An 8299-nucleotide genomic window follows, 5' to 3' on the forward strand; every position below is an offset into this window, starting at 1 on the left:
CATCATCACCATCACCATCACCACCATCATCATCACCATCATCACCATCACCACCACTGCCATCATCATCATCATCATCATCATCATCATCATCACCATCATCACCATCACCATCACCACCATCATCATCACCATCACCATCACTGCCATCATCATCATCATCATCATCATCATCATCATCATCATCATCATCATCATCACCATCATCACCATCACCACCATCATCATCATCATCCATCAACATCACCACCATCATCGTCATCATCCATCACCATCACCATCATTGTCACCACCATCACCACCATCATCATCACCATCATCACCATCACCACCACTGCCATCATCATCATCATCATCATCATCATCATCATCATCATCATCACCATCATCATCACCATCATCACCATCACCACCACTGCCATCATCATCATCATCATCATCATCATCATCATCATCATCACCACCACCATCACCACCACTGTCAGCATCATCACCACCACCATCGGGCAGCAGTAGCTCAACAGGTTTAGCGGGTTGTCCAGTAATCGGAAGGTTGCAGGTTCGATCCCGGCTCATGAGAGAGATTTCTGCTGTGGTCTCCTTGGGCAAGACATTTAACCCACCCTGCCTGCTGGTGGCGATCGGAGGGACCGGTGGCGCCTGTGCTCGGTAACCTTGCCTCTGTCAGTTCGTCCCAGGGCAGCTGTGGCTATATCGTAGCGTGTGAATGGATGAATGACACACTGTAGTGTAAAGCTCTTTAGAGTCCTTACTCTGACAGATGCTATACAAGTGCGGGTCATTTATATTTATCATTACAACCACCACCAACTCATTCTCATTGACATCACCATCATCACCACCGCCATCATCATCATCATCATCATCACCACCACCACCATAGAAAGCTGTGGTTATTTCACAATATAAATAAGCAGCAGAGGCAGCTATAATCAGTACTTCTTGTTTTCCATTCTTAATATTTTTGCCAACTCAGCGGTGAAACTGATGAGGGTGTAAAGGTTCATGAAGACAGCAGAAATCTATGTTGTAACTGACAAGAGCTGTGACTGGCCATTAGCTTATCAATCAGATCAGAACTACTCTGTTTCCAGACTCAGGTGGTTCGAAGAGTTTTCTCCAACAGACACCAAATCATTCTTCACAGTCTTTCAACAGAAACCCACGTTAAAGACCTAAGGTACTCCTTTAAGTAGTGACAGAAAATAGCTGTTTATAAATATGTAATAAACTAACATTACATTTTTACAAAAGAAACAAAAACACAAAAAATGAAATCTGCATTCCTGTCAGCCTCCCATTAGGTTTGCTGTCAATGAGTATGAGACACAGGTGTATGGTTACCATAGTGATCCTAATGAGTCATTGGCAGCAGCTTTAACGTTTGTTTTAGGCCTCTTCACATTTCGAATACAAACGTCTGGTGTGATTTTATTTATTTATTTATTTATTTATTTATTTATTTATTTATTTATTTATTTATTTATTTATTTATTTATACACATTTCAGATTAGCCAGACCTAAAACTAAATTTTTGTAGCTTGCTAAAAATGAAAATTTTGTAGGTTATCCGTCAAAATTAAGTGACTCTCAATAATGAAAACAGATATAAGTTGGAGAATGAAGGCACTGTCATCGTAAGCGTCACGTCCTCAGGACGTTGCTATATAGCTGCTTTGGCGTCCTTAAAAGATCTTTAAATATTTTTTAGTTTCTTTAACTCATTCTTATTGACATCACCATTATTTCAGACCATCTTGGGTAGATGGAAAAGGTATAGCAGCAGATGAGATGGAAGCACAGCTTGCTGACAGGTGTCTCTCTCCATCAGCCCACCTGTTTGGAGCGAAGAGGCGATCGTGTTCGTCGTGAAGGACGATGACCAAAATGGAAATATCTGCACATGCTCTTCATCCTGCTGTTACCTGTCCCTCAGCGACACGCATGTTTATGAGAATCAGGTGCGTGAAAAAACCAGTGCAGGTGTGTGTCTGTGTGAGCTTCCTCTTCCTGGAGATAATGTGTTGGGATGTGCTTGTGGGCAGAAGTGTGTGTGAATCTGTGTGTCTATTTGTGTGTGTGTTTAGAGGAGGAATAGACGTGTGCCCCCCTACTGGAGCTGCAAAACTCCCAGCCACCTGCTCCGGGATTAGAGAGCATGCAGATTACACGCGTCACAAACGCAAATATGCTCCCGGACAACAAACAACACACTCACAGAGGACAGCGTCTCCGATAAATCGTTTCAGTCATCAATATTTGGAAGGTTCTGGTAATAAATGGACTTTAGATAAAGTTGTAAAAATGAAGCAGAGGCTTTTACAAAAAACAAAAAAGAGTTATTTATCACACAAGTGTGAAAAATACTTATGCTGAGCCTGGTTTTCACAAGCTTTTAACGTGTGTTTTTGTGTTTGGGAGCCTCCGCGGGACGGTTTTTGTCCAGTCTGTTGTGACCCTGCCCTACTTTAAAAACACAATAAACACAATGACGTCAAGAACACACAAACACAAAAATATGGCCCTAACCCAAGCCGTTTGACTCAAATAACTGAAACAACAGCCGGGATCGCTCTAAGGGTTTCCAACAGACAGAGCAGCAATCTGAAGGAATCAATGGATCATCAAGAGAAGAAAATGATCTGAGCATGCAGGAGGACTGACCCATCATAAACCTTTGTCGGCTGTGCTGAAGAGAAAGCTACAGAACCAAATTATTTAATTAGTTAGCTGCGTGTTCTCCTGTCCTCTGTCCTCCGGGCCACACACACACACACACACACACACACACACACACACACACACACACACACACACACACACACACACACACACACACACACACACACACACACACACACACACACACAGGACTGTCTCAGCTGTTATTTTTGTTAAGGAGTGTGCACGTACAGCGTGCGCGCCTCGTGCACAGGCCTACTATTGAAGCTGCCGTTACACTTTTGGCCTGAGGGGGCAATCGCGAGCAAAAAAATTAAAATCTCCCTAAAGTCCCTTTAAGTTGTGTCCAGCCTAGCCATTAGCTTATCAGTCACACAGGATGTACATTATGTTTCTTCATCTTTCACAGATATAAATTTTAAAGTAAACACTTGTGTTTACATACTGAAACAGGTTTTAAAAGCGCCCCAAAGGAGTCATAAATAAAACATTTCCTGTGGAACGGGGAAAAAAAGTTTGACAGAACATGAATTATCAGTCTGAAGTTAAATACAGACATATCTCTGACTCTCCCTCCTATGTTGGATGGTGGTGGTGAATCTCTGACTTAATTCAGTCCTGGATGGAGATCTCCTCTCTGTGCTTCTCTTCATCCCTCGAGGTCAGTGGGTTTGTTTAGCTAATGACCCCATCCCGTTGTGACCTCATTCAGTTTACACTCGGTAGTTGGTGGCACACTGACACGCTGCAGTGTGGAGGGATGGGCCGACATGCCCACAGGGGTGTTCCTATTGTAAACATTCCTCCCTGACAAATAAGGCATTGTTATTGATGATTGACGGTAGATGAAGATAGTGTGTGTGTGTGTGTGTGTGTGTGTGTGTGTGTGTGTGTGTGTGTGTGTGTGTGTGTGTGTGAGTGTGTTACAGATTTCCTCCATTTAAACTATCTAAACAGTTATTTTTTATGCAATCAAAAGTTGTCTTCCCTGAAGTCATTTGTGTTGCCTGTTTTGACGATGCCGTAAGTTCTAGAGCTGTAGTGCACATGAAAATGAAATTACAAAAGATATAATTTAAATTAACATTAAAAGGTTCTAATGAGTGTCTTCGTCAGGCTGGTGCACTTTTGATTGGTGCGCTGTGTCTTGGATTATTTTTCCATCCTCCTGGTTTTGTTTAACAGGTTTTCTGACTTTGTGAATTAGCAGAGGTGTGGACTCGAGTCACATGACGTGGACTTGAGTTAGACTCGAGTCGTTATTTTAATGACTTCTGACTTGACTTGATCAAATCTATAATGACTTACGACTTGACTCGGACTTGAACGCCAATGACTTGCGACTTGAATAGACTTGCATCTGTTGACTTGATGACTTGAGCATATTTGGTATTTTAGCACAAAAGTGGCACGACATGGACAAGAATCATAAATCCTTCTTGGTTCTGGGTTTGATTTACTGCTAAATGCAGCAGCACTTGGTAACACTTTACAATAAGGTACGCAAAATTGTTGTCATTAAATTGAAGTTGGACAGATGACTTGATTATGACTTGAAAATTCTGAGTTAAGGACTTAGACTTGACTTGGACTTCTTGATCATCAACTTGGACTTGGTTGTCTTTGACTTGGACTTGAGACTTGACTAGAAAGACTTGTGACTTACTTGTGACTTGTAAAGCAGTGACTTGATCACACCTCTGTGAATTAGTTTTCTTCAGGTTATTGATGGACGTGAAAAATGATATTTTGTGACACTTCACCTGGTAGAGCTCATTTGTAGGATCCCAGGCGAAGCCGCACTTCCCTCTAATACAGCGTTCCATTCCTAACAACCTTTTCTTCCTTCTGTTCCAGCAGTCGTGTCAAGATTCACTTTTCTCTGGTATAGAGTTTTACTTTCTTCTGCAGTGGCACTCTCAAGGGGGGGCTAGGGGAGCCACCCCAATGCCCCATCCCCCCCCAGGGAAGACCATCCCCTCACCTCCTTAATAATTGACATTCATGTTCACACAACCACACATTCATCTTTTCTTATACAGCAATAGGTTTTAAAAATGTGATGTAAAATATAATTGATTTAATAAATCACTGTATATGTACATCACTGAGACTCATCATAAATCAAATCCTGATGGTTTTGTGGGCAAATTAAACTGTTTTAATATCCTAATACAATCAAAACTGAAATAACCGACATTACTACTTAAATGTGTGTGCTTCTCAAATATCCGCTAAATGTGTTGGATGGGTTAGGGTTATTACTGAAGGAGCATTGCGATGCACCGCTACAGGCTAAGCTCTACCAGAGTTACCACAAGGACCCACTTGGTGTTAGCCTGGCCTGCCAGACTCCTCCTCTGTTTAATTCTGCAATGAGAAAGAGTCTGGGAACTCTCCTATTCAAACAGCCACACCCTGTGAGAATTCTAACCGAGCCAATCAGCGCCGAGTAGCGTACGTCACGCACCACAACGCCGAGTTTGTCATAAACGTGGCGACTGAAGTGGAGCTAGCTGCGGCTCTTTCCTTTGTTCTAAAGGATTTGAACATGTCTTTAAAACCACAACAAGTAGAAGTGCTAAAAGCCTTTCTTCTAAACAAAGATGTTGTCGCCAGACTCCATTTTTACTACAGCTAAAAAACTACAGCGTCGCAAACGTCACACACAGCGATGCTCAGTTGCTCATAAACAATGAAGACAGCGGCGGAGTTCGCTGCGGCTCTTTCCTCTAATCTAAAGGACTCAGATGTCTTTAAAACCCCAAGTAGAAGCGCTAAAAGCATTTCTTCTAAAGACAAATAAGAGGTGTTTGTGCCGTTGCCAGATGCTATTTTTTTACTACAACTAGAAATCCACCGCGTCGTGCGGTACAGTCGGGATTTCCGTCTTTTTACTGATTGGTCATTTTTGAGCTTCCTAGTCCCGCCCCCCTAGTGCCTCTCTGCCTGTGAGTTACCAGACTCATTCTCTATGCAGAATTAAATAGAGGACGAGTCTGGCAGGCCAGGCTACCTTGGTGTGCCACACCAAAAATTTCACTTCCCCCCCTTTGGAAATAAATAGAAAGAATAATGTCTGTGCATGTTCTTTTGAACTGACTAAATGTATAAATCAAGCCCCCACAATGCGGGTCAAAAATTGAAGCAAACCCAGAAATCAAATAATTTGCAGTTCCACCCTCATCCACTAGGGGCTGGTGTCAGAAGCGAGCAAATCCTCATTGACTCCCATGTTAAAAATACCACTTTCACAGCAGAAATAAACATGTTTACAGCCTGGTACCAAAACAAGTTTTTGGTTTAAATGATCTAGTTTACACTCATAACAACTCTGAGGGGGGTGAATTTTTTTCTCACTCTTCTGTTTAAGTGTATTAAAAGCCTAAAATTCTGTATAATGAATGAGCATCAGACCCACGTGACCACAGAGCTAGCTCCGTGGAAAGGCCTCAGTCTGAGCCTCGGTCTGGCTTGGAAACTGATCCGGGATTTTGAGTCTCTGTGTTTGTGTATTCTCTTTTGGATATTTTTTGTGCAATTGTTGGACAAAATGACTTGCTGTGGCATTAATTGCACTAATAGAGCGTCCAAGGAGTCTCCACTTCATTTTTTTCGGTAAGTAAAATTATATTTATGTATTTTAGGTCACTGCCGAGCTGAGCTTAGATTTTAACACGTACTGTTGAAATTTAAATGTAATAGGGTAAAACCCAGTGCATTTAACATAATGCTGCACTTTAGAAAATGGGTTGAAATATAACATGTTGGTGGAGCTGGGTTCCGAAAATCGGCTTGTGGAGCTCTCGGGAGACCTCTGTTTTCCACCTGTTTCTCCCCTCCCCGCAGCTTGGTGCATCTCTGTCTGATCGCGGCTTCTGTCTGCTGCGCGGGCTGTCGGCTTGTGGAGCTCTGGGATGGAAACCTTTCCACCCGGGTCTCCCCAGCGGCAGCTCTGAGCATCTCAGATCGCAGCGGCGCTTGTCTGCTGTGCGGCTGCCGGCTTGTGGAGCTCTCGGGAGACCTCTGTCTTCCACCCGGTTTTACCCAGCGGTCAGCCCGGCGTATCTCTGACTCAGAAGCTCTGGTGTTGTGCAGTTAACTCCAGTTGTAGCTAGTTTGCTACCTGCGTTAGCTTAGCTCCCACCTACGCGTTAGCTTTGGGTTAGCTTCATGTTAGCTTGTAGCCAGTTCGACCGGGTGTCGTCAGTTGATCCCAGCCTTACAGCCCCACCCTCAGCTCCACCTCTCTTCCCTTTTGTGGAATTGTCTGGGCTTGACGGAACCTGTGACACGGTCAAAATGGCGGTGGTGGCCACCTCCCATTTTAGTACAAAAACGTGTTATTGGATCCTTTGGAAACCCATTGTCCAATATTTATATGTCGATTGTATAAATACATTTTTAAAACCTAAAAACATGTTGCTGAATTTATTTAACAACGCAAATCTGCATGGCGCGGGTTTGGCTAGAAAAAAACAAGGATGCATCCTATTTTTGGTGCAGTCCCTCTGCATAACTATCAATGTATCAATTGCAAATACCTCAGTGATTATAGGACAAATTGCTGTTATGAACACAGGAAAAAGGTGAATGTTTTTTTGCTTCTCTGCCGCACAAAGCAGCAGTGGATCTCATTATCATCCATAAAAGGCGTGAATAAGTTCCTGCTTCTTCCTCCAATGCTCTTCCCTCAAATTTCCATTTGACTCACCTGTCATGCATGGTTGGGAGGTGAATTGTTAGACTTGTAATACAGCACAAAATTATACCCTTAAGCGTTTTCCGTGTGCATACATGCACATATGAGTGTGTGTGTGTGTGTCCTGCTTCTTTCATAGGTTTCATGCAGTTGAGCAGTTCCCACAAATCAATAAATCTTGGAGGTTGTTCTGCTTGCTCCCGCACACTTTCCCTGCAAATAAAAGAGGCAGAAGAAAGACATCTCCACAGCATCCCTCCTCTTCACCTCTCCTCATTCCACTATCACATCGGACAGGGCCTTCTTCTAGCACCACGCCAGTGAGGAGAGAAAGGGGTATTATGACAGCGAGAGGGGGGAAAAGAGCAAGAGAGAGAAAAGAAGGGCAGACAGGGTATTATGAGAGACAGGGATGAGAGCAGTGAAGGCATTTGGAGTCTTTATTCCCTTTCCTAAGCCTCGGGCTCCGCTCCCAATCCAATTGGTCGATATGGCCAGGCATGCAAATGAAATGCAAAGCAGAGAGACCCTGACTCTTCCCTTTGCCAATTTACGAGTCCCTTTTTCTCTTTATTCACTAATGTTTTGCTGTTTTTTTTATCAGTCTTCATTGCGCTGTGGTGCTTTTTTTTCCTGCCTATCACTGTCTGCCACCTTCAACCTTATGAGCCCCCCCCCACACACACACACACACACACACTCCCGAATATCATGACTGGCCTTTTATTTCATGAGAGCTGAACTTCTCTAATGTTGAGTAATTTAATCCGGCAGATCTTTACATTTTTCACTTAATTTTTAAGGAAACTCAATGTCTGTGTGTGCGAGCATGTGTGTGTGTGTGTGTGTGTGTGTGTGTGTTTTGCAGGATAGTATTGTTATTTGATAATGTA

This window comes from Nothobranchius furzeri, chromosome 2 (genome assembly GCF_043380555.1).
Source record: "Nothobranchius furzeri strain GRZ-AD chromosome 2, NfurGRZ-RIMD1, whole genome shotgun sequence".
In the NCBI taxonomy this organism is placed as follows: domain Eukaryota; kingdom Metazoa; phylum Chordata; class Actinopteri; order Cyprinodontiformes; family Nothobranchiidae; genus Nothobranchius; species Nothobranchius furzeri.